Raw genomic sequence first — 27,823 nt, forward strand, 5'->3', positions numbered from 1 at the left:
TTTCAGGATCGAGTGGAATAATGGTTGAGGCTTGAGATCGACGACCTTGCATCAACTGAATTGCTTCTTCAGTTAGGCAGCTTCAGTGCTGCTCGTCTGGATGCTCCCTAGAATTGCGCTTGATCGTAGGTTGGTGAGTTCGATCGCAGTGCGCTCGATCTCACTTGGTTAACGATTGATCACAATCACAGAATGCCAATCCGCAACCTGAAACAGAAAACAGAAAAGTTAGGGAAAATGAAAAATCTTTTTTGATTTTTGATAACAACTAAATTTAAAATTGAAAATTAAAATAACACAGCTAAAGGAAAATAAATCTACACAAAATTTGCCGCAATCTCCTGCAACAGCGCCAAAAACTTGTTGTGCCAAATTTCTACCTAAATTAGTAGGTAAATAATGGTACGTTTTACCTGCAAGTGCACAAGGTCAACATAGTAGTATATGGTACAAGTACAAGATCATTCCCACGAGGATTGCTGAATTTTGCTTAAAAATAAATTCCTTAAGTAAAACAAAGATTGATTTTTTAGGTGATGATAATAAAAGGTAGGGCTTTGATATCTACCACTAATTATATTCAGTTAATATAATAATATGCCAATGCTTTGATCATGTTATGCATATCTTATGTTTGTCAACCTAAGGGCATGGCATATACTCCTTAAGCTATAGATCTCCCTAAGCAACGAGTTAGGCATGACGTATACTCTAACTCTTTTCTTTTCTAAGGGATTTAGCATGGTGTATATTAAGTTGTTCCTTAGGAAAGCATATACTCTATGGAAATCGACAAACACATGAGGCATAGGGCATGGGCGTATACTCCCGATTCCCCATGTTGATTAACCCAAGAATCGCGGGTTTATTAAACCCAAGACTCAACCATCCAAATTGATTTAACTAACTAGTCTATACCACATGCATATGTTGATCAGACACACACATATGAGGAATTCATGCAAGCTGGTATTAATCCAGTTAAATAGCACAACAAGATCATTACAAAGGCGCCAGTATTGAAATATTAACTAAACATAACTAGGGCTTCAATCTAGCCCTACTAAATAAATTAGCTACACATAAAGTTGATGTTAAACATCTTCATAAAATAGAAGAAAAGAAAGGAAAAGAATAAACTCGAAACTTGAACTTGAAGAGCTCCTATTCTCCTCCTTACAAAGCATACCTATTCTAGAGGCTTAAGGGTCTATTTATAGGGCTTAGGAGAATCCTAGAAGCCCTAGTAATCCTAAGAATTTCGGAGATTTAAGTCCTAATCCAATTAGGAAAAAGAAAACCTAAGTCCAAATCGGAATAGGAGTCGCCCAGAATTGCGTTCCTATCTTTCAGGGCGATTTTGGCATTGTAGCACTCTGAATTGGGAAAATGCTATTTCACAATGATTTGTAGCATTTTGAGTTAGCTTTCCAATTACACTTGAATCACATAAATCGGATATTTTAACTAAAAGTTATGGTCAAAATACCGAGAGGTATACAGAATCCAATTTTGCCTCCAATCCGATTTTGACTCTTACTTGAGAAATTTCGATTTACTTCTTTTCTTTATTTGATTAAACTTAACCATGATTGGTTAAGCTTAACCATATCTTCTAGGTCTTCCCAATTTGCCCTTTAATCTTGGAACTTTTCCAGAAACGATTTCTTTTCTTCCAAAAACCAAAAAAAAAAAAAAAATACAAAAATAAAGTAAAATAGCATTAATTAACTAAAACTAAAGGATTAAAACAGGTAAGTTAAGGGCTAAAAATATGAATAATTTAGCACTTAACAATCTAAGCAGTATTTGAACAGGTAAGGATCATCCTAAAAGAAGTACTTCGCCCTAGCCAAGAACTTTGATCTGTCTTACCTGGTCCATTGTGATGGCATCTAGGCAGTGACGAGGTAGTTCACAATGTCTACGAACCACGGTTCAGGAGTCTGAGAGATGTGCATAAGTTGTTCATCAAGGAACGTCTCAACAATAGGCACAACATCTTCATTGAAGTCCACAACCAGCCTGGATAAGTGGTCAGCTACCACATTCTCGGAACCCTTCTTGTCACGAATTTCAATATCGAACTCTTGCAACAATAGAATCGATTAGATGAGAAGAGATTTAGCATCTTTCTTTGATAAAAGATACTTATGAGCAACATGATCCAAGTAGACCAAGACCTTAGACCCTAGCAAGTAAGATCTAAACTAATCTAGAGCAAACACTACAGCCAACAACTCCTTTTCAATGGTGGAGTATTTGAGTTGTGCATCATTCAAGGTCTTGTGGGCATGGTATATGACATGCAGAAGCTTCTTCACTCTCTGCCCCAAAATGGCTCCCACAGCATAATTGGAGGCATCACACATTATCTCGAACGGCACTCCCCAATTAGGTGGCTGAATGATTGGTGTAGAAGTTAAGGTCTTCTTTAGAATCTCAAAGGCTGTTTGGCACTTGTCATTAAAATGAAAAGGAACATCTTTTGCCAACAAGTTACATACAGGTCTTGCTATCTTGCTGAAGTCCTTGATGAATCTTCTGTAGAATCCAGCATGTCCTAGAAATGACCGAATCTCTTTTACTGTCCGCGGGGGCGGAAGGTTGGAGATCAGGTGAACCTTAGCCTTGTCAACCTCGATACCTTTGTGGGAAATTACATGCCCCAAAACAATGCCTTGTTTCACCATGAAGTGGCATTTATCCCAATTCAAGATCAGATTCTTCTCCTTACACCATACCAACACCAAGGTGAGATGATGCAGACACTCCCCAAATGACGAATCAAAGACTGAGAAATCGTCCACGAATATCTCTAGGTGACGTTCAACCATATCTGAAAAGATGCTGATCATACACCGCTGAAAAGTAGCAAGTGCATTACACAACCCAAATGGCATATGGCGATAGGCAAACGTACCAAAAAGACAAGTGACAGTAATCTTCTCTTGGTCTTCAGGGTCCAGCAGAATTTGGTCATAGCCGGAGTAGCCATCAAGGATGCAGTAGTAATTATGTCCAACCAATCTCTCCAACATCTGATCAATGAAAGGTAGAGGAAACTAGTCTTTTCTTGTCACAGCATTAAGTTTCCTGTAGTCGTTGCACACTCTCCATCCTGACTGAACATGAGTTGGGACCAACTCATCATCCTTGTTCTTGATCACCATAATCCCTGCCTTCTTCGGCACAACATGAATGGGGCTCACCCATTTGCTGTCAAAGATCGGGTATATGATTCCCGCATCCAGAAGTTTAATCACCTCGGCTCGTACTACCTCTTGCATGGGCAGATTCAACCATCTCTATGGCTCACGAGAGGTTTTAGCATTTTCTTCTAGGTGAATCTTGTGCATCACCACTGTAAGGCTGATTCCCTTTATGTCTTCAATTGACAACCCTATGGCTTATTTATGCTCTCTCAAGACAGCTAGCAGCTTCTATTCTTGATTGTTATCTAGATCGATAACAATGATCACTGGCAGAGATTTCATAGGATCCAGATACTTGTACTTTAGGGGGTCTAGTAGAGGCTTTAACTCCCGCTTCACAAGCTCAACTGCTAATGGAGATGGATCAGGGGATGATGTCTCAATGATTTCTTCAGTCTCACTCTCTATCTCAGAAGTTGAGTCCAACAAGACATCAGCTTGTTCCAATAGTGTATCCAGGTCCAAGTCACCTCCTCACATATGTGGGGAGGCATTCTGACACCTCATGGACCGTGTTCTTTATGCCACGACCCTTATCACCATGTTAGAGAATGTCCTTCAATAAGACAAATTCCTAACAAAATTTTTGGGCATAAGAACACATCGATCTCTAGACCAGGGAATGACAACTATTTTGATTCTTGCAACCCAACCTGGAACCAACAGTCAAATTTCCCGGGGCAAGCTGAAGCTCTTGAAAATCATGCATATTCCTCTCAATCGGATTCACCACTACAAGATCAGATGGCTGCCATAGAGAAGAAGTTGGACATGATTGTCAAGGCCATGACTGCCCAAAAAATCTCACCTCTGCAACGGGACACACCAAACTAGAAAAGCAACCCTCAACAAGCAGTCCAACCAGCTCAAGAGCCAGAGAAGGATGACCTAAAGGATCTTATACGATAATTTGTGACTTCACAACAGCAATTCACGGCTGATCAAAAACAATTCAATACAGAGATTGATCAAGCCATTCAAAGACTAGAAGTGCAAATGGGGCAATTGGCCAAGGAGCTGAGTACATTCCACATCAATAGGCCTTACCAATACCAAGAAGAAGAATGTCAAGGGCAGATGATAGAACACCCCAATGAACAATACATGGAGGAAGAGTGCACCTACTATCATGAGCAAGCCGTCACATTAAGGAGTGAAGAGGTGACTGAAAATCAAGTGGAAGAGGGGAAAGATGAGCACACTGAAATTCCACAGGAGCCACATCAGGAAAAAGAAGAGAGCACTAAGATTTTTCACCATTAGCTCTCATTCCTAAAACACCAAGAGGCCAGAGAGAAGTTTGTTAGAGCTACCACATGAGAAAATTGAAGACATCAAGATAGAGAAGAAGCTTCCTGAGTTTTCTTCCTATTTTATTCCAGTGCATGATTCCCCACCAGAGCAACTGTTTGAGAAAACTCAGAGTGGTCTTCCCCAATCTAGAAACACTCAGAAGCACTATGCAGCAGAAAAGATTCATTCCCTTTGGTGCAAGAGAAGGAAAGATTGGTGCTTCAAGTTTAAAGTGCCATAGTTTGGCTGAAGACGTTAAACTTAGCACTCATGGGAGACACCCCATGCATATCCTTTTGTTTTATTGTTTGTTTTGTTTTTGCTTGTTTGTGTTTTATTTTACTTTGGTGTTTTTGTGTTTCAAGTCTTTTCTAACTTTTTTACATTTTATTACTGCGATCGATCGTACCTTGCGTGCGATCAAGCACAGATTTCCATTTGTCATTTCATTGCATTCTGTTAGTGCAATCGAACACACCATGCGTGCGATCGAGCGCACATGGCAGCTTCCCATAGTTTTTTTTTTTATCTTGTTCTGTTCCAATTTTATTTCGTTTTAGTTTTATTCCATTTTACTTGTTTGTGTGCTTTATTATTTTTCAAGGACAAGTGTGCTTCCATTCAAATTTGGGGGTGTGCTATGAGCCATGCTTTCCAAGACTATGTCCACCATATCCCGGGTACATTCTTTCCTTTACTTAGACACATTGGGGACAATGTGTCATTTAAGTTTGGGGGTATGGGCACACATGATTGTACACACACTTTGTCCCAATTTCATGTTATTTGTTTTGTGTAATTCAAAAAAAAATCAAAAAAATCAAAAATCAAAAAAAAAAAAAAAAAATCAAAAAGAAAAAAAATATATGCATGATCATGTTCGTCTTAAAATTTTGGTTGATCTTAAAAAAATTGTGATTTGATTTCATTGGTGAGCTTAAAATTTTGAACACATGATCTAATAATTGAGTTTTTCAATTTGGTTACTTGCTTAGGATAGTTGAGAATTCACATGTTTGATTTGATCTTACACAAGCACATTAGTACATAATTTGTGAGGTATGACATGAAGTCTGATGTGTGTGTTTCTATGTCTTAAGTGAAACTGGATGATTTATTAGATGGATACCTTGGCATTTATATATGTGAAAAAAAAAGAGAGAAAAAGAGAAAAAAAAAAATGATCATTGATAAGCTTTTCACTGAGTAACTGGACCTCTTGTCTCAAAGCATTGAGTGTTCACGTCAAAAGGTGAAGAATTTTGATTTGGTTAATGTCAGGGTTAGTTTGGTTTCGTAGCCTTTTTGACTCGAGTTAGTAAGTCCTAGGGGTGTCTCTACACCTAATGCCCTAAAACCATCTGGTTTGGGAGTCATTGACTTAACACTCGTTACATGGGTCAATTAGAAAGCTTAAGGGAATCAAGCATTGCACAACCTGACGAAGAAAAAAAAAAAAAAGAGACAAATATGCCATTGTTGTTCATTCTAATAAAGATTTCAGTGAACTTTGAGATACTGAGACATGGCACATTAGAATAATTGGAAGCTTCATATTTATGTGCTAGTTCACTTTACCCTGTTTTCAAACTTGTTATGTCTTAGCATGTCTTTTGTAAGTAATTAAATTTTAAAATTCCAATTCATTGTGAAGATGGAGTTTATCTTTTTAAGCTTGCTAATGAATGAGAATCACGGTTTTGAGTGATACCTTAATTTTCGGATAGCATAAACTCTTGCATGATGTTTGTGGGTAACATTTCTGGAAAACCCTCACGAGACTTCACTCGTCAACTAGGGAATTCCTAGGGGTTTAAAAGGCTTGTTACATACGCTAAATGCAATCGTACATCCCACAAAAGATGGATTTGTCTTTTGTTTTCTGTTTTTTCCATTTTTGTTTTTAGTTTTGTATTGCTAAGGGAATAGCAATATGTAAGTTTGGGGGTGTGATAAGTGCTAAAATATTCATATTTTCAGCCCTTATCTTACATGTTTTAATCCTTTGGTTGTAGTTAATTAGGCCATTTTAATTCCTTTTTGTATTTTTAATGTTTTTACAGGCTTTTGGAAGAAAGTAAAGTAAAACTGGGTGATTTAGGCTAAAAAAGAGAAGATGGAAAAATTGGAGCTCCCTGGTATTGCGATCAATCGCAGGGTACCTACGATCGAGTGCAATACCAGAGAAGATACTGCACAAGCTAGGCCAGGAGCAATCGAGCGCAGGCCAAAAGAAGGATCGATCGAAGACCTGCGATTGAGCGCACACGGGCTGCGATCGAGCGCACCCATGCGCAGGAGGCATCCAAAGTAGCGGCTATAATGTCCCTATTTCCATATTAGGGTTTTTCAAACTCCAAATTGTAATAGGATTGAAACCCTACGAAATCCCTAGGGTTTACTACTTTTCCAAGGACTTCTAAAGCCTATAAATAGACTCCTAAGCCTTTAGAATAGATAGGCTTGGAGAAGGGAGAAGAATAGGAGCTCTCAAGTCAAGTCTCGGGTTTATTCTTTCCTTTCTTTTCTTTTATTTTATGAAGATGTTTAACATCAACTCTATGTGTAGCTAATTTACTTAGTAGGGCTAGATTGAAGCCCTAGTTATGTTAAATTAATATTTCAATATTGGCGCCTTGTGATGATCATGCTGTGCTATTTAACTTGATTAATGTCTGCTTGCATGAATTCCTCATATGTGTATGCTTGATAAGTGCCAAATATTGCATATTTGGACCCCTTTATTTACATTAGTTAATCCTTTAGTTGTGTCGTTATTTAATATTTTGTGTTAGTTTTGTGTTTTTAGTATTTTGTAGGTCGTTGAAGAAAAACTACAGCTTTAAAGGGAAAAATGCGAAGTTTGGAAGAAAGCATACTTTTAGAAGACCCAGATGATGTGGTTAAGTCTAACCAAATCCAAGAAATAGGTTAAACCATATTAAATTGGATAAAAGATCAGATTGGATTAGATTTCGGATCGGATTCAAATACAGATTCTGTATATGTCTCAGTATTTTGATCATAACTCTTTGTTCAAATATCGGATTGACGTGATTCAAACGGTATTGGAAAGATAACTTAAAATACTACAATTTGTTGTGAAATAGGATTTTCCTAATTCGTACAGCTACTATGTCAAAATCGCCCCGCAATTAAGAGACATAAATTTGGACGAATCCTATTCCGATTTCGGACTTCTATTTTGACTGGGAGACAGACCTCTGAATTATCTAGGTTTACTTGGGCTTCTAGGACTTCCCTATGCCTATAAATAGACTTCTTTGCATTCAAGAAAGGATACACAATCCCAGAGAGCAAAATTCTTTTGTTTAGTTTTTCTTTAGGTTTAGGTTGAGGTTTAGATTTTATTTTTATGTGGAGCTAAATTTCCAACTAAGGTTAGGGATGAAGCCTCATCGATGAAGAACAACATCACTTTTATGTAAGTCTTTATTTATCCGATTTTATTGAGTTTTATATTTCAATTGTTTTACTTCTAATCAATTGTATGGAGTGATTCTTGGATATCTCTTGTGATTCAAGGATACATGTGATGATTTGAGATAATTTCATATGATTGATTGCTTGGCTTTTAACTCATAAAAATTGGATATCCCTTGTGATTTGTTCTACGGATACATCTGGTGTTTCAATTGAATTTGGATTCCTTTTGTGATTTGGTCAATGAATGGATACATGGGATGGTTTTGATTAATTCTTTGAAGCATAGTAAAACATATCTATGATTTAATTTGTGAGAACTTCGGATTAATATTGATGAACATAAAGTATGTTGTTATGATTTTGTAAGTGTGAATTCCCAAACCTTAGTACCTTTATCCTTAGATTTACTTATTTTATTTAGTTTATGTTTATCCTTTAATTTTCAAAACTCAAAAATCAAAACCCTTTTGGAACTAGATTAGGATTTAATTAGTTTAGATATAAATTGCTCTTTCAAAAAATACAATTCTCTGTGGAATCGACCTCGCACTTGCAATCCATTAAACTACAATTGATTCATGCACTTGCGAGTTAAATAAATTTGCACAACAATGCCTGATCAACATGTGCATGTGGTATGGGCTTGTTAGTTAGATCAATTTGGATGACCGAGTCCTGGGTTTAACTTAAGTAACAAAAGAATCCACACCGCGATTCTTGGGTTAATCAACATGGAGAACCGGCAGTATACACCCATGCCCTAGGCCTCGTGTGTTTGTCGATTTCCATAAAACATATGCGTTTCTAAAGAACAATTTAGTATTTACCATGCTAAATCCTTTAGGAAAAAAAAGAGTTAGAGTATACACCCATGCCTAACTCGTTGCTTAGGGAAATCAATGGCTTATGGAGTATATACCCATGCCCTTAGGTTGGCAAACATTAAATATGCATAACTTGATCAAAGCATTGGCATATTGATATATTAGTTTAATATAATTAGTGGTGGATATCAAAGCCCTACCCTTTGTTATCATCACTTCAACAATCAATTTTTATTTTGCTTTCTCTTAAGGAATCTATTTTTAAACATAAATTCAACAATCCTTGTGTGAATGATCCTGTACTTGCACCTTATACTACCATGTTGACCTTATGCACTTGCAGGTAAAATGTACATTTATTTACCTATTAATTTAGGTAGATTTTTGCACAACAAATTACATCCCCAAGAAAGTCCTTCTAGCTGAGCAAGTGAGTTCCCTGATTAAGCACAACACTCCTCCAAAGTTCAAGGACCCCGAGGCTTCTACAATTTCATGCATCATCGGACAAAGGGAAATTGATAAGGCACTCCTAGATTTGGGAGCTGGTGTGAATTTACTTCCATATTTAGTATATCAGCAGCTCGGCCTAAGGGAGTTGAAGCCCACCACAGTGATTCTGCAACTAGCTGATGGATCTATTAAGAAGCCTAGAGGGATTGTAGAAGATGTGATCATCTAGGTGGATAAATTTTTCTTCCTAGTCGACTTTATAGTGCTTGACACCGAGCTTGTACCCAATCCTGATAAGCTAGTTCCTGCCACAGCTAATGCATGCATCAATAGTCGAACTGGAGTCATGGAGATCTCATTTGGCAATATGAAGGTTAGGTTGAATATCTTTATTGCATTTCAGCATGCACCTGATCAAAATGAGTGTTTCTTTTTGGACAGCATTGAAGAATATATAGAAGATTCACTACCTAGTCTCTTGACCAAGGATCCAGTGGAAGCTTGCTTGAATTACTTCCACTTTGAAGAGTTCAACACCGACCAGTACATTAAAGAGGTCTATGATTTGCTAGAAACAGCAGCAAGTGCAGACTTCCATCCATGGAGAGTAGTAAAGGAGCCCTTACCTATGACATCAAGCACTCCTCCTGTTCCTTCTCTAGTGTCTCCACCAAAACTTGAGTTGAAGCCCCTGCCAACAAAGCTCAAGTATGCATTTCTTGGATCTAACAACACTTTGCCGGTCATCATTGCTTCCGACCTTCAAAAGGACCAAGAGGATAGTTTGCTATCAGTGTTAAAGGAGCATAAAGAGGCCATTGGAAGGACCGTGGCAAATTTGAAAGGCATCAACCCCTCTATCTGTATGCACTGGATCCACTTGGAAGAAGATGCTCGACCTTCCCGTGAGGCACAGCGCCGGCTGAATCCTAACATGAAAGAGGTAGTGATGAATGAGGTAGTCAAGTTACTTGATGCATGCATCATCTACCCTATCTTAGATAGCAAATGGGTAAGCCCCACTCAAGTGGTTCCAAAGAAATCCGGCACTATTGTGCCAAATACTACTTAAATTAATAGATAATATTTAGTACGTTTTAACTCGCAAGTGCACAAGATCAAAACAATAATATAGTAGGCAAATATGAGATCATTCCCACGAGCATTGGTAAATTATGTTTAGAAGTAGATTCCTATTTAATCAAAAGATAAAATTCAATTGTCACGATTGAATTCAATAAAATAAAAGATAAACAAAAACTAAAAATGATTAGGGTTTTGATATCCACCACTAATTATATTCAACTAATATAACAATATGCCAATGCTTTGATCATGTTATGCATATCTAATGTCTGCCAACCTAAGGGCATGGATGTATACTTCTTAAGCTATAGATTTTCCTAAGCAACGAGTTAGGCATGGTTGTATACTCTAACTGTTTTATTTCCTAAAGGATTTAGCATGATATATACTAAGTTGTTCTTTAGAAAAGCATATGTTCTATGAAAATCGACAAACACACGAGGCCTAGGGCATGGGTGTATACTCCCGGTTCCCCATGTTGATTAACTCAAGAATCGCGGTGTGGATTCTTTTGTTACTTAAGTTAAACCCAGGACTCGGTCATCCAAATTGATCTAACTAACAAGTCCATACCACATGCACATGTTGATCAGGTATATACATATGAAGAATTCATGCAAGCAGGTATTAATCAAGTTAAATAGCACAACATGATCATCACAAGGTGCCAATATTAAAATATTAATTTAACATAACTAGGGCATCAATCTAGCCCTAAATAAAATATAAACTACATAATAAAGATAAAAAGGGTGGAAGAGAAGAAAAACCCAAACTCCTTTTGATATAGCCTTCAATTCCTTTCCAGAGCTTGTGCCTTTTCCTCCACACTTATGCCTAGAACCTAAGAGGTTTATTTATAGGCTTTAGAAGTCATTGTTACACTAGTAAACCTAGAAAATTCGGAGTTTTAAGTCCAAGTCCAATTAGGATAAAGAAAACCTAAGTCCAAATCGGAATAGGATTCGCCCAGAATTGTGGTCCTGACTTGCGGCGTGATTTTGGCCTTGCGGCACTCTGAATTGGGAAAATGCTATTTCACAATGATTTGTATCCCTTTCAGATAGCTTGCCAATGCCGCTTGAATTATCTCAATCGGATATATGAGCTGAACGTTATGATCAAAATACCGAGACATGTTCAGAATCCAATTTTTCATCCAATCCGATTTGACTTCAATGTGAGAAATTCCGAATTGATCCTTTCCTCTATTTGATTAAAGGGAAAAATGCAGTTTACCCCCCTGAAGTTTCAGGAGTTTTTCAATTTTAACCCCAAAGTTTAAAAATTGGCAATCTACCCCCCTGAAGTTTCAAAAATTGGCAATTTAAACCTTCCGTTTAATTTTTCTGTTAAATTGGACGGAAATTTAAAAAAAAAAAAAACCTGAGGGCAATGATGTAATTTCATAGATTTCCGTCCATTTTGAAGGAAAAATTAAATGGAAGGTTTAAATTGCCAATTTTTGAAACTTCAGGAGGATAGATTGCCAATTTTTGAACTTCGGGGTTAAAATTGAAAAACTCCTGAAACTTCAGGGGGGTAAACTACATTTTCCCCTTGATTAAACTTAACCATGATTGGCTAAGCTAAACCATATCTTCTAGGTCTTCCCAATTTGCCCTTTAAGCTTGTAATTCTTCCTAAACGCTTTCTTTTCTTCCAAAAACCTAAAAAACAAAGAAAATACGAAAAGGAAGTAAAATGGCCTAATTAACCAAAACCAAAGGATTAAAACATGCAAGTTAAGGGTTGAAAATATGAATATTTTAGCACTTATCACACCCCCAAACTTACATATTGCTAGTCCCTTAGCAATACAAAACAAAAAATGGGAATGGAAAAACAGAAAACAAAAGATAAATCCATCTTTCGTGGGATGTACGATTGCATTTAGCATATGCAACAAGCCTTTTAAACCCCTAGGAATTTCCTAGTTGACGAGTGAAGTCTCATGAAAGTTTTTCAGAAATGTTACCCGCAAACATCATGCAAGAGTTTATGCTATCCGAAAATTAAGGTATCACTCAAAACCATGATTCTCATTCATTAGCAAGCTTAAAAAGATAAACTCCATCTTCACAATGAATTGGAATTTTTAAAATTTAATTACTTACAAAAGACATGCTAAGACATCACAAATTTGAAAATAGAGTAAAGTGAACTAGCACATAAATATGAAGCTTCCAATTGTTTCTAATGTGCAATGTCTCAATATCTCAAAGTTCACTGAAATCCCTATTAGAATGAACAACAATGGCATATTTTATTTTATTTTTTTATTTTATTATTATTTTTTTTTCCTTCAGGTTGTGCAATGCTTGATTCCCTTAAGCTTTCTAATTGACCCATGTAACGAGTGTTAATTCAATGACTCTCAAACCAGATGGTTTTAGGGCATTAGGTGTAGAGACACCCCTAGGATGTAACAACCTAGATTTTAAAACTCTTATTTAAATAATATTAAATAGATTAAAAATATAATCGATAAATTAGAACAATGATATGTGGATTAATGATACTAAATAACTATTTAGTGTTAAAGGTATATTACATTGATTTTTGACCTCTTATGTATATTACTTCAATTCTAAAAATTTAGCTTCACTAATATGTTTATGGGCATAATCAAACCCAATCTAGTGAATAAATTATTTATATTGGTGTTTAGCGAAGTCATAAATTAATTTGAAGTTTTTCAGTTTTTTAGCCTAAAAAGCAGTGTCTTAATTTTCATACTGTCTAAATGAGATTAACACTGCTAAAGAAAGATACCAAGGCTAGCCACCTTTGTTGAAAGCTTAAAGTCTTCTAGTAATGATGATTATAGTAAATATCATGATTATAATGATTTAATAAGGCAAGTGGCCAAGTGGGAATGCAAATAGTTAAAGCCTAAGTTGAATTGGAAACTTTGTATAGGCCAAAAATAGACTCAAACGAACTCGGATGAAGTCGAACTAAAAATATAAAATGTTTGTCTCGGAGTCCTCTATCTACTCTCAAAATTTCATGTCAATCGGAGTAGGTTTGGACATTGAAAAATGGATCGGAATACACTGCCCTCATTTTGGACGAAAATACTATTTGGTATAGAGCATGAAATATGGACTAGGTTCATTCTTTTGGTTAAATCCATCTCAACCCTTAGATCAAAGGTTTAAAAATAAATCCTAACCATTCATTTTCTTATAAATAGAGCCTTAGCTAAATTCACTTTCACTTAAGTTTTTACAATCTTAGAACAAGTAAAATTGTTTGCTCCTCCTTTCATTTTAATTCTTAGTTCTAGTCAAATACCATATAGCCTAGATCTTTCTTGTAGTGTTCAAGTGTTTTTCTAAACTAGCTACCTAGAGAAGATTTGGTGGAGTTTTACTTCTAAGGATTTTTGGGTAAGTGTTTCTTGTATAAATATCATGATTTATTGCTTTTATTACTTGTCCTCATTTAATTGTTTAAAGACCCAATAAGCGTATAATGTAAAATAAAGTAATGGATACAAGTGAATTAATAATAAAGAGTTAGTGGACAAAATCAATTAAGGACTTATAATATTATCTATATATTATTTACTTTACAGTATTTACATTCAGTCATTTCTTTTATGTCATTTAAATTTCTGTTCATATTTCTGGCGGTAAGGACCATTTGATCTCATCCCCGAAATATGCATTATTTACATTCAGTTATTTCTTTTATGTCATTTAAATTTAAATTCATATTTTTGGCGGTCATCCCCAGAATATGAATTCAGTATTTACATTCAGTCATTTCTTTTATTGTCATTTAAATATTGATTCATACTTTTGTAGGTACGGACCATTGGTCTCATCTCCAAAATATGAGTCATGTTTTATATATATTATTTATAATACTAGTTTGTATTTAGTGATACTGGCCATTAGCCTCGTCACCAAAAATGAATTCAGGCATAAAGCTAGTTATAAGTAACTATCTTAGATTAATATAATAAAATGAGTAAGTAAAGATGAAGTGACGGATAATAAATAAATATAAAAGATGAGGGTCTTTAAACAATGATATTATTGGAGAATGAACTAAGTATTGTTTGTATGTATGTATTATATGCAGAAGTGGAGCAGAATACTACACTAAGGAGAGTAAGTATGGATATACTTACTGAGTACTAGCTTTGTTTTATTGTTATAGGAATTCTTATTTTGTCTTATTGATATAATTTTGCAATACAACTGCTGCATAATGTGTCTAATAAAATGGGCTGATAAGATAGCCACCTTAAGAACAAGCTGGGTGGATTGCCGCGAGGAACTGTCGGTATCTCAGTGGATGGGGGTATATAACCGTCCAACAGGCCTAATATATAACTAAGCTGGGGCGGTGTAGTTGCCAGCACCAAACAGGTAAACCTCTAAAGTGTGAGGGACATAACGGACGTAAGCGGGCTGAGAGCTCATGAGAAGAGGTCTGAAGAAAGATTATCATAAAACACAAACTAATCTGTCATTACGCTGCATTCACAACTCATTCATTATTATATATTTTAGTCTTTAATCTTATTTGTTCAAACTAGTCTTTTTAGTCTTTATATCTAGGAAAATAGATTACTCACTTGTTTGCCTATGTAAATATGATAACGTCATCTTTATATAGATCTTGATGCAAGGATAGAAAGTGAGGACGATGGTCCTTTTACTGGTTTTGATGGTTGATAGACCATCTGCTGCAGGATTTATGCTTACTCTATGGAGCAAGTCTCATTTATGTTAATCGCTTTTATTATGTATGGTGATGTGTGTAAACTTAATAGATATTACTATGTTAATTTAGGTGCCGTCTGTGGCATATATTTGGTACACCTAGTGTATACATATGTTGTAATGAAAACCATGTTTCTATTTTATTTAATAATATATCACCTCGAGGTATTTCAGTCAGCTCAACTGTGTTGTGTAAGTTATTCCTAGGTCATAGAAAAAGAAAAAAATATACATACTCCGCTGTAAGATTGTATTTTCTAAAGTTGCAGCGTCACGACTTCGATATTTGCTAGTTCAAATATCGGGGCGTTACATAGGACTTACTAACTCGAGTCAAAAAGGCTACGAAATCAAACTAACCATAACATTAACCAAATCAAAATTCTTCACCTTTTGACGTGAACACTTAATGCTTTGAGACAAGAGGTCCAGTTACTCAGTGAAAAGCTTATCAATGATCATATTTCTCTTTCTCTTTTTCTCTCTCTCTCTTTTTTTTTTTTTTCACATATATATATGCCAAGGTATCCATCTAATAAATCATCCAGTTTCACTTAAGACATAGAAACACACACATCAAACTTCATGTCATACCTCACAAATTATGTACTAATGTGCTTGTGTAAGATCAGATCAAAAATGTGAATTCTCAACTGTCCTAAGCAAGTAACCAAACTGAAAAACTCAATTATTAGATCATGTGTTCAAAATTTTAAGCTCACCAATGAAATCAAATCACAATTTTTTTAAGATCAACCAAAATTTTAAGACAAACATGAATATGAATATATTTTTTTCTTTTTGATTTTTTTTTTCTTTGAACATAAACAAACACAAACAAATAACTTGAAATTGGTACAAGGTGTGTGAACAATCATGTGTGCCCATACCCCCCAAACTTAAATGACACATTGTCCCCAATGTGTCTAAGTAAAGGAAAGAATTTACCCGGGATACAGACGAAATTGTCTGGGATAGCATGGCTCATAGCACACCCCCAAACTTGAATTGAAGCATACTTGTCCCTGCAAAATAAAACACTAAACAAATAAAAAGGAAACAAAAACAAAACTAAAGACAAACATAAAAATAAATTGAAAAACAAATAGAAAAATAATAGGATAAATTATAGGGTGCCTCCCATAAGCGCTAAATTAAACCGTCTTCAGCCAGACTGTACAACAGCTTCAGTAGTGCTGGGTGGAGGTGCGCTCAATCGCATTGCCACATGGTAGCTCAAAGTTGTGGAAAAAAACAGAGAAAAATTAAAACCACAAAAATAATAAAAACTAACAGACTTTAAAAACAGAAACATAAAACAAAATGAAAAAAAAAAAAAAAATAGAGAACAAAAACAAATAAATAAAAATAAATAAATAAAAATGAAAAATAAAAGCAAAATTGAAATCAGCAGCTTAAGTACTGTTGTCAAGCTGTGCGCTCGATCGCAGTGCACTTGCGCTCGATCGCACAGCTGCGCTCGATCTCCCTGGAATGGGCGCTCGAGTGCACTGTCGCAACTCCAAAGCATAGAGAACTCATAGCAACCTCAGTGCTATTGTGTGGCAGTGATGCGCTCGATCGTAGGGGAGCTATGATCAATCGCACTACCGCATGAAGTATCAGAGTTGTAGACAGAAAAACAGAAAAGTCTAAACAAAAAAAATAAATAAATAAAATAAAAGAAAAACAAAACAAGCAAAAACAAAGAAAATAAAATAAGCAAAACTAAAACTAAACAGAAATAGAATAGAAACAGAGAAGTAAATGGAAAACAAAAACAAAAATTAGAAAAATAAAAAGAAAAATAAATAAAGGTAAAATTGCTCCCTGGAACTACACTCGATCGCAGGTTTGTGCGCTCAATCGCACTCGGCCTACATTCGACCGCAGTAACAGAATGTAGGTTTCGCAAGCTGAAACAAGACAGAAACAAGGAAGTAAAAAGAAACAGGAAAATGTTTTTGATTTTTTTTTTTTTTTTTTTTATAAACAAAATTAAAACTTGAAAATTAAAATAACATAACTAAAGGAAAATAATTCTAAACAAAATTTAACACAATCCCCGGCAACGGCGCCAAAAACTTATTGTGCCAAATACTACCTAAATTAATAGATAATATTTAATACGTTTTAACTCGCAAGTGCATAAGATCAAAACAATAATATAGTAGGCAAATACGAGATCATTCCCACGAGGATTGGTAAATTATGTTTAGAAGTAGATTCCTATTTAATCAAAAGATAAAATTCAATTGTCACGATTGAATTCAATAAAATAAAAGATAAACAAAAACTAAAAAGGATTAGGGTTTTGATATCCACCACTAATTATATTTAGCTAATATAACAATATGTCAATGCTTTGATCATGTTATTCATATCTAATGTTTGCCAACCTAAGGGCATGGGTGTATACTCCTTAAGCTATAGATTTTCGTAAGCAACGAGTTAGGCATGGGTGTATACTCTAACTCTTTTCTTTCCTGAAGGATTTAGCATGGTATATACTAAGTTGTTCTTTAGAAAGCATATGTTCTATGAAAATTGACAAACACACGAGGCCTAAGGCATGGGTGTATACTCCCGGTTCTCCATGTTGATTAACCCAAGAATCGCGGTGTGGATTCTTTTGTTACTTAAGTTAAACCCAGGACTCGGTCATCCAAATTGATCTAACTAACAAGTTCATACCACATGCACATGTAGATCAGGCATACACATATGAGGAATTCATGCAAGCATGTAGTAATCAAGTTAAATAGCACAACATGATCATCACAAGGCGCCAAAATTGAAATATTAATTTAACATAACTAGGGCTTCAATCTAGCCCTAAATAAAATATAAACTACATAATAAAGATAAAAAGGGTGGAAGAGAAGAAAAACCCAAACTCCTTTTGATACAGCCTTCAGTTCCTTTCCAGAGCTTGTGCCTCTTTCTCTACACTTATGCTTAGAACCTAAGAGGTTTATTTATAGGCTTTAGAAGTCGTTGTTACACAAGTGAACCTAGAAAATTCGGAATTTTAAGTCGAAGTCCAATTAGGATACAGAAAACCTAAGTCCAAATCGGAATAGGATTCGCCCAAAATTGTGGTCCTGACTTGCAGCGTGATTTTGGCCTTTCGGCGCTCCGAATTGGGAAAATGTTATTTCACAATTATTTGTATCCCTTTGAGTTAGCTTTCCAATGCCACTTAAATCATCTCAATCGGATATCTGAACTGAAAGTTATCATCAAAATACCGAGACATGTTCAGAATCCAATTTTTCATCAAATCCGATTTGACTTCAATGTGAGAAATTCCGAATTGATCCTTTCCTCTATTTGATTAAACTTGACCATGATTGGCTAAGCTCAACCATATCTTCTAGGTCTTCCCAATTTGCCCTTTAAGCTTGTAATTCTTCCAGAACACTTTCTTTTCTTCCAAAAGCCTAAAAAACAAAGAAAATACAAAAAGGAAGTAAAATGGCCTAATTAACCAAAACCAAATGATTAAAACATGCAAGTTAAGAGCTGAAAATATGAATATTTTAGCACTTATCAGGCATCACCCTCGTTGAGAACTCAGTTGGAGAGTTGGTTCCCCAGCGCACAACCACGGGATGGCATGTTTGCATCGACTACTGAAAGCTCAATTCCCATACCCTGAAGGATCACTTCCCGCTCCCATTCATTGATCAAATTTTGGAGCGTCTTGTTGGCCAAAGCTACTAGTGCTTCCTAGACGGCTATTCTAGGTATAATCAGGTAGCAGTTGATCCTCAAGACCAAGAGAAGACGACATTCACATGTCCATTCGGCACCTTTGCTTACCATCGCATGCCCTTCGGATTATGCAATGCACCTACCACATTCCAAAGATGTATTATGTCTATCTTCTCCGACATGGTGGAGAAACTTTTGGAGGTATTTATGGATGACTTTTATGTTTTTGGATCTTCTTTTGATAAATGTCTCCATAATCTTTCACTTGTACTTCATTGTCGCAAAGAAACTAACCTGATTTTATGTTGGGAGAAGAGCCACTTCATGGAGTAGGAAGGTATAGTTTTGGGCCATATAGTGTCCAAAAGAGGTATTGAGGTGGACCAGGCCAAAGTTGAGCTAATTGAAAATTTACCGCTGCCCACTTCAGTGAAGCAGATCCATTCTTTCCTAGGGCATGCCAGCTTCTATCGCCGCTTCATCAAGGACTTCAGTAAAATTTCAAGGCCCTTGTGTAACTTGCTTGCTAAGGATGTCCCTTTTCACTTTGATGAAGCATGTCAAGAGGCATTCCAGAAGCTTTAGTCTCTGTTATCTTCTGCCCCCATCATGCAACCTCCTGACTGGTCTTTGCCCTTTGAAATCATGTGTGATGCATTTGACTATGCTGTGGGTGCAGTATTGGGGCAGCGGGTAGGTAAGCTCCCTCATGTCATCTATTATGCTAGCAAGACTCTAATGGATGCTCAAGTCAATTACACAACCACTGAGAAAGAATTGCTAGCTGTGGTCTGTGCCCTAGATAAATTCCGCTCATATCTTTTGGGATCAAAGGTCATCATTTATTCTGATCATGCTGCTATGCGACATTTGCTGGCCAAGAAAGAAACAAAGCCACGGTTGATCTGCTAGATACTACTTCTGCAAGAATTTGATACTGAGATTCGGGACAAGAAGGGCTTTGAGAATGTTGTTGCCGACCATTTGTCACGAATCTTGTTTGAGACAACCCAACCGGTTCCTATTCATGACTCTTTCCCAGATGAGCAACTATTTGCAATTACTCCAAGAAATCCGCCGTGGTATGCCGATATTGTCAATTATCTAGCTACAGGTCGGATTCCTTCGCATTGGTCTAAGCAAGATAAAGACCGTTTCTTCAAGCAAGTTCAATTCTATTTTTGGGATGATCCGGAGTTGTTCAAGTATTGTGCTGATCAGATCATCCGACGCTGTGTCCCTGAGAGTGAATTTTCCAGCATTCTCACATTTTGTCATTCTCTAGCTTGTGGAGGACATTTCAGTGCCAAGAAGACAACAGCCAAGGTTCTACAATGCGGATTCACATGGCCCACCTTGTTCAAAGATGCCTAGGAGCTATCTTTCGGAGGGACATGATGCCATTGAGCCCCATCCTCATTATCGAAATTTTTTATGTTTGGGGTATCGACTTCATGGGACCCTTCCCACCGTCTTGTGGATATGAGTACATATTGGTGGGAGTGGATTATGTCTTTAAGTGGGTAAAAGCCATTGCCACCAAGACCAATGATCACAAGGTCATGGTGAAGTTCCTCCAAGCCAACATTTTCAGTAGATTTGGCACTCCTCGGGCCATCATCAGTGATGGAGGTAGACACTTTTGCAACCTCCTTTTCAAAACCTTGCTTCTCAAGTACTCCGTCACACATAAGGTAGCCACTCCTTACCATCCTCAAACAAATGGCCAAGTGGAAGTTTCTAATCGGGAGATTAAGCATATTCTGGAGAAGACGGTCAGGCTAGACCGCAAGGATTGGTCCTTGTGCCTCAATAATGCATTATGGGCCTACCACACAGCTTACAAAACGCCAATTGGAATGTCTCCTTATACACTGGTATATGGCAAGGCGTGTCACCTCCCTGTAGAATTAGGACACAAGGCTCTATGGGCAATTAAACAGTTCAATTTCGACATGCAAACCGCTGGCCACCACCGGAAACTTCAGTTGGCAAAGTTGGAGGAGCTACGAGAAGATGCATATGATAGTGCTCGCCTTTATAGGGAGCGGACTAAGGCTTTTCATGACAAACATATCCTACCCAAGACATTTGTGCCGGACTAGAAAGTATGGCTTTTCAATTCCAAACTCTCGCTATTCCCTGGGAAGCTCTGCTCAAGATGGGACTGTCCTTTCATAGTCACCTCGGTGTCGCCCCATGGCGCCGTCGAATTGTGGGACCCAAAGGATGGCACTCTGTTCAAGGTCAACGGTCAAAGGTTAAACCCTGCATCTAGAACTTTGAGCTAGGTACAGACTTGGAATCCGTCAATTTGATAGATCCCGTCTATTTTTTTGATTAAGACACTGGCACCCTGGGCTTGAGTGCACCCACTGTGGGCTTGATCCCAGAACACGAGCCTGCGCACGAGCCCACTCTGAGTGGGATTGAGCGCAACAGCTCATCACTGACTCACACACTTGAACGAATGCGCTCGAGCACACCTTCAAGAGCGCTCGAGGGTACCCCCACCCATCCGTTCCCCCTCTACGCAAATGCGATCGAGCACACTCTGGTGCCCGCTCGAGCGCACTCGTTAAAAGGCCTCATGTGACCTTTTTAGGGCATAGTCCCCTTTCTTTCCCCCATTTCCTCCCCAGCGCCGCATCCCATCCACACCACTACCCTGCACCGCCTACCCCACACCACTATCCACCGCCACAAATCACCACCCCAGCACCGCCGCACCCCACTACGGCCACCGAACAACCCAACGCCGCCACCACATTACCCTCCCCAACCTTCTTTCTCCCTCCCCGTCCACTCTTCTCTCCCCGATTCCACCTTCCCCAAACTCCCCCGTGCCCATTTTCCCCTCAATTTTTTTTCTTGTAAAACATAGTCTGTGGGTGACTCTCCACATAAGGACTGCCTCTGTGTTGGTTTTCTTCTTTTTATAGGGGGTTGGGCAGCTATGTAAATTGGTTCTCTACCACTTCCCTTTTGAGGTGTCCACCAAGTGTTCGACGAAAAGCCTCAACCAAGCAACAGAAAGTTTTAGGCCCACGCCTCCACCTCTTGGTCTTCCCCCGCTCGGGATACCACCTCCGAGGCATCACCCAGCCTTCACCACACCGTGGGAAGCAACGGAAGCTCATCTTGGAGACGTCTTTTGCCATTGACCCCGTTTTCAAAAGCCTCTAAGCAACCAAGTCGGTGGTCAAAGAATGCAAACGCTGCGGCCTCACAGCACTTTTCCAGCCAGTCAGCCCCGTTGCTTACAAAGGCCTGGTCCGAGAATTTTATCACCATCTCACATTCGATTGTACTCAGCCGGGCATCCTATCCTCATCTGTGGCGGGTATTGACATTGAGCTGACCACCGATGACATTGTTGCTGCACTGCAATGTTCTCATGAGTGCCCATCCGATATTTTGGCTCGGGATGGATCCCCTCGGTACTCAGACCTTCCGTCCGAGCTTACACTGTAGCATATTGTGGACGACATCTACCACGGCCGTTATACCGATGATCTCCACAATTGTACAAGCAAGGTCCTACTGCTTTCCTAACTTTGGTTTGTGGACTTCATTTTGCAGTGGAATGTGTGTCCATTTGGACACAAAACTCAGCGGCACGGTCCCTTCCTAGCGGCTTTGTATGCTTTTCAGAGAGGTTTTGGATTTCCATCCCTCAGCTCATTTGGGATTAGATACACAAGTTTTGGGACAGGGCAATTGTGCACTGCACTCAAGGGTCATCTTCATGGGGCCTTCCCTTCCCTTTTCTCCTCACCCATATCCTTCATGGCCCTATGCACAATGATCTGCCCGTAGGTGAGCCATCAGAGAGAGAGGGAGCGGTGGAGACTGTCACTATGAGCATGTCACAATATGAGTCCCTCCATAAAGAGCTGACAAAGCTCCGATCCGAGCTTGCTACCTAGAGGGCGGAGGACAAGCGCTTGGCAGGTGAAAGATTTGAAGAACAACAAGCACTGTTACGTGCTATTTTAGCTCGGTTGCCACCTGATTCGGGGGCATCTTCTTCTGTGCCGCAGTGATAGGTCAGGTACTCCTATCCCTTGCATGGCTTTATTGTTTTTATCCACACACTGAGGACATTGTGTATTTTAAGTTGGGGGGTGTGGGCATACATGTTAGTTCTGAGCATGCAATTAATTTTCGTATTGTGATTTGAAATTCATTGATGGGCTTAATATGACAAACACATGATCACTTGATTAAGGAATTCAAATTGTGTCACTTTCATTGGCAGCATGAGATATTACTTGTTTCAATTTGATTTTCACACGCACACTAGCATGTAGTCTGTGGGGCATAAAATCTAGAATTAGTGATGCCTGCTTTTAATATTTGGAATGTAGTTGGGTAACTTATCGGGAAAATGACCTTGGCATAAATTCTTAGAAAAAAAAAATTGATCATTTTGAGCTTTCCACCAAGTAATCGAACCTCTTGCCTCATTAAGCAGTGAGTGTTCGCATCAAAAAGTGAGAAGTTTGGTTTGATTGATAATAATAATAATAATAATAATTTAGCTTAGCTTCATAGCCTTTTTGACCCGAGTTAGTAAGTCCTTAAAGGTGTCTTTACACCTAATGCCCTAAAACTGTCTGGTTTAGGAGTCATTGGCTTAAAGCTTGATACATGGGTCAATCAGAAAGCTTAAGGGAGCTAAGTGCTATAAAAAAAATAAAAATAAAAAAATAAAATAAAATAAAATAAAATAAAAAAGATAGAATTTTTGCCTCGGTTGTTTTATCCGATGAGGAGTCTAATGAATTTTGAGTATTGATCCATGCATGATTGAGATCAGTTTTGAAATCCCATGACTATGTGTTGAGTTCACATACACTAGTTGAATCATGTAATATCTCATAATTGCCATGATTGAAGCTAATTTGTAATTTCCTGAAATTGTGAAGATAGTGTTTGTTCTATTAAGCCTGCTACCATGATGGTCATGATATTGCATTCTTGGGAACTACATGGTTGAAAAATGTTTGTGGGTATCATTTCTAGAAAACCCTCACGAGACTTCACTCACCCTCTAGGGAACTCCTAGGGGTTTAAAAGGCTTATAGCATATGCTAAATGCAATTGTACATCCCACGAAATATGGATTTATCTTTTTATTTTTCACTTTATTTTCTGTTTTGTATTACTAAGGGACTAGCAATATGTAAGTTGGAGGGAGTGATAAGCGTCAAATGTTGCACATTCAAGCCCCTTAATTTACATATGTTAATTCCTTAACATTGTTATTTGTTTGATTTTGTTTTGTTTTTGTGTTTCAGGTCTTATTTGACAAACCATTGGAAATTGGGCTTTAAAAAGGCAAAAAGCTGGACATTTTGGATCTAGGATCGAGCGCAGCTACTCTTGAGCTTGAGTGCACCTAAGCTCGAGCGTATGTGGCCAGGGATCGAGCACATGCCTGCGCTCGTGCCCATAATAGCTAGGCTCCAGCACACAAAACATCGAATCGAGCGCACTCGGGTGTGTATTGCATGGCAGCAATCCTTTTCCAGCGTGGATTTGGTTTTCAGTCTCCCAATTCGACTGGGAGACTAACCTCTAGCTTTCTAAGGGTTTCTAGGGTTTTTAGGGTTTTTCTAATCCCTATAAATAAGGCTCTAAACATTGTAAACAGACACACCGCTTTCTAGAGTTTAAATTTCAATAAATTGTGTGTGAAGCTTAGAAGATCATGAGCGGCTAAACCCAATTGTGGGGTATTGATGTAACCCTTTCCAAGCACAATGGTTTGATTGTATTTAATTTCTAGTTTTTCAATTTATGCATGTTGATTGTATAACTCTGAGGATTGCTACAATTGATTTATGTTCTTCATATTAAATGCAATTGTTCTTTAATTCCAATTCAATATTAGTAAAATTCTTATCTTGTCTTAGAAATTATTTTACTATTATTGAACTCAAATCATTCTTATTTTCTGTGATTATAAGAATGATGGTTATGCAATGGTTCTTAATTGGCATGCAATCAATAGGGTTAGATAGACCATACCTAGGAAAGACGGATCGTACTACACCCTAGTTTAGTGTAATTTAGGTAGACGATCCGTGCCAACCGAAGATGGGTTATGCTATTCCGTTGATTGTATGAAATTATTTTCATATGTTTTCTTGTTTAAATTATAACATGCATAGAATGAATTGCTAGAATTAAATATGGTTAACCATTGATGTGCGGATCGTGGTGAAGTCAATACCCTACTCTCTCTCTCATATATTTACTCTCTTTATTTTCATGCACTTTGAATTTACACAAACAATCATTCTCTTTTGAATTAAGTTAATTTTAATCTTTCAAATTTTAATAATTAAACCCCTACAGTCTTTGAGGTTTGACACCCTCAATATAGCCCTATCCTACGGGATTCGTCCTATTGCGAGTGGAAATTTTATAATTGATAATTTTTTGTCATAAAAATACCACAATCACATATATTCTGTGGAAATCGACAAACACATGAGGCCTAGGGCATAGATGTATACTCTCGGATCCCTATGTTCATTAACCCAAGAACCTAGTGTGGATTACTGATTGTGGTATTTTTGTGACCAAAAATATCAATTATAAAAATAACCACTCGCAATAGGACGAATCTTTGTAGGATACGGCTATAGAGAGGGTGTCGAACCTCAAGGACTGCAGGGGTTTTGTTATCAAATTTAAAAGATCAAAATTAACTTAATTAAAAAGAGAATTGATTTGATTTTCTTTAAAAGTAAAATGCATAAAAATAAAAGAGATTTAAAATAAGAGAGAGAGTGTAGGGTATTGACTTCACCTCTATCCGCACAACAATGGCTAATCATAATTAATCCCAGAAATTCATACTATACATGTTATAAATAAACAATAAACTACCTTATTAAAGAATAAGCATAATCTATCTTCAGTTGGCATGAATTGTCCACCGAACCACTAAGATGCGGTATGACCCGTCTTCCCTAGGTATAAATTATCAAATTCTTTAACAGGATACATACAATCAATGAATAAGTATAACCCATCTTCGGTTGGCACGGACTGTCTACCTAAATTATACTAAACTAGGGTGTAGTACAATCCACCTTCCCTAGGCATGGCCTATCAAATCCTATTGATCATATATCAATTAAACCCATTGTATAACCATCATTCTCATAATCACAGAAAACAAGAATGATTTTAGATCAACAAAAGTAAAATAATTTCTAAGACAAGAGAAGAATTTCACAATTATTGATTTTGGAATTTAAGAACAATTGCATTTAATAATTAAGAACAAAATCAAAAAGTAGCAATTCTCATAGTTATACAATCAACAAGCATAAATTGAAAATCTAAAAATTAAATACAATCAAACCATTGTGCTTGGATAGGGTTACATCAACACCCCACGAAGGGGTTGAGCCGCTCATGATCTTCTAAGCTTCAAAGACAATTTACTGAATTTTTACTCTAGAAAGCAGTATGTCTTTTTTCTCAATGCTTAGAGGCATATTTATAGGGTTTAGGAGAGTCCTAGAAGCCCTAGTAATCCTAGAAATTTCAGAGATTTAAGTCCAAGTCCAATTAGGATAAAGAAAACCTAAGTCCAAATCGGAATAGGATTCGTCCAGAATTGCGTTCCTATCTTGTGAGGCGATTTTGGCATTGCGGCGCTCCGAATTACGAAATTGGTTTTCACAATGATTTGTAGTAATTTGAGTTAGCTTTCCAATGCCGCTTGAATCACCTCAATCTAATATTTGATCTGAAAGTTATGGCCAAAATACCAAGACGTATGCAGAATCCAAATTTGAATCCAATACGATTTTGACTCCAATTTGAGAAATTCCGAATTAATCCTCTTCTTTATTTGATTAAACTTAATCATGATTGGTTAAGTTTAATCATATCTTCTAGGTCTGCTCAAAGTATGCTTTTAAGCCCAAAATCAATGGAATTAATTACATATCTATTTATAACCTGAAAACAATAAAAACAAAACAAAATCAAGCAAATAACAACGCTAAGCAATTAACATATGCAAATTAAGGGGCTTGAATGTGCAACATTCGGCACTTATCAATTACTTTTGTTACTTATGTTAAACCCAGGACTTGGTCATCGAAATTGATTTAACTAACTAATCCATACCACATGTACATGTTGATCAGGCACACACATATGAGGAATTCATGAAAACCGGAATTAATCAATTTAGATGTCATAACAAGATCATCACAAAGGCGCCAATATTGAATATCAACTAAACATAACTAGGGCTTCAATCTAGCCCTACTAAATAAATTAGTTACACATGAAGTTGATGTTAAACATCTTCATAAAATAAAAGAAGAAAAAGGAAAAGAATAAACCCGAAACTTGAACTTGAAGAGCTCCAATTCTTCTCCTTCAAAAGTATATCTATTCTAGAGGCTTAAGGGTCTATTTATAGGCCTTTAGGAATACTCTAGAACCCCTAAAAGTCATAGGGTTTGAGCCCTAGTTTGAACTAAGCTACAAAATCCTAAAAGTGCTCTTTCCATAATAGGGTTGGCTGCTGTCTTGACCATCATGCACGGGTGCGCTCGATCGCAGCCCGTGTGCAGTTGATCGCAGGTTTGCAGTTGATCCTCCTTGTGCCTGCGCTCAATTGTGCCTGCCTTGCAATGTGCCATCCTCGCCTGTTGTGCGCTCAATCGCAGCTCCCCTGCGGTCAATCGCTCTACCAGAGCCTTCCAAAATCTAAAATAGCTCATTTTTAGTCCAAAACTTTTGAGTTTGCTTCTTTTTCTTCCAATGACCCACAAAATCAAAGAAAACACATAAAAGAGCTAAAATGACATAATTAACTAAAACTAAATGATTAAAACATGTAAGTTAAGGGCTAAAAATATGAATATTTTAACATTTAACACACCCCCAAACTTACATATTTCTAGTCCCTTAGCAATACAAAATTAAAAACACAAATGAAAAACAGAGAACAAAAGATAAATCTATCTTTCGTGGAATGTACTATTACATTTAGCATATGCAA

The 27,823-nt window shown here is 37.2% G+C and overlaps 1 pseudogene; it reads left to right on the forward strand.

Moving 5' to 3' along the window:
• Positions 1–19,689, forward strand: part of LOC132162946 (uncharacterized) — a 150,986-nt pseudogene extending 131,297 nt beyond the window's left edge.
• The last annotated feature ends 8,134 nt before the right edge of the window (positions 19,690–27,823 follow it).

The sequence above is a fragment of the Corylus avellana genome, chromosome ca10 (genome assembly GCF_901000735.1).
Source record: "Corylus avellana chromosome ca10, CavTom2PMs-1.0".
In the NCBI taxonomy this organism is placed as follows: Eukaryota; Viridiplantae; Streptophyta; class Magnoliopsida; order Fagales; family Betulaceae; genus Corylus; species Corylus avellana.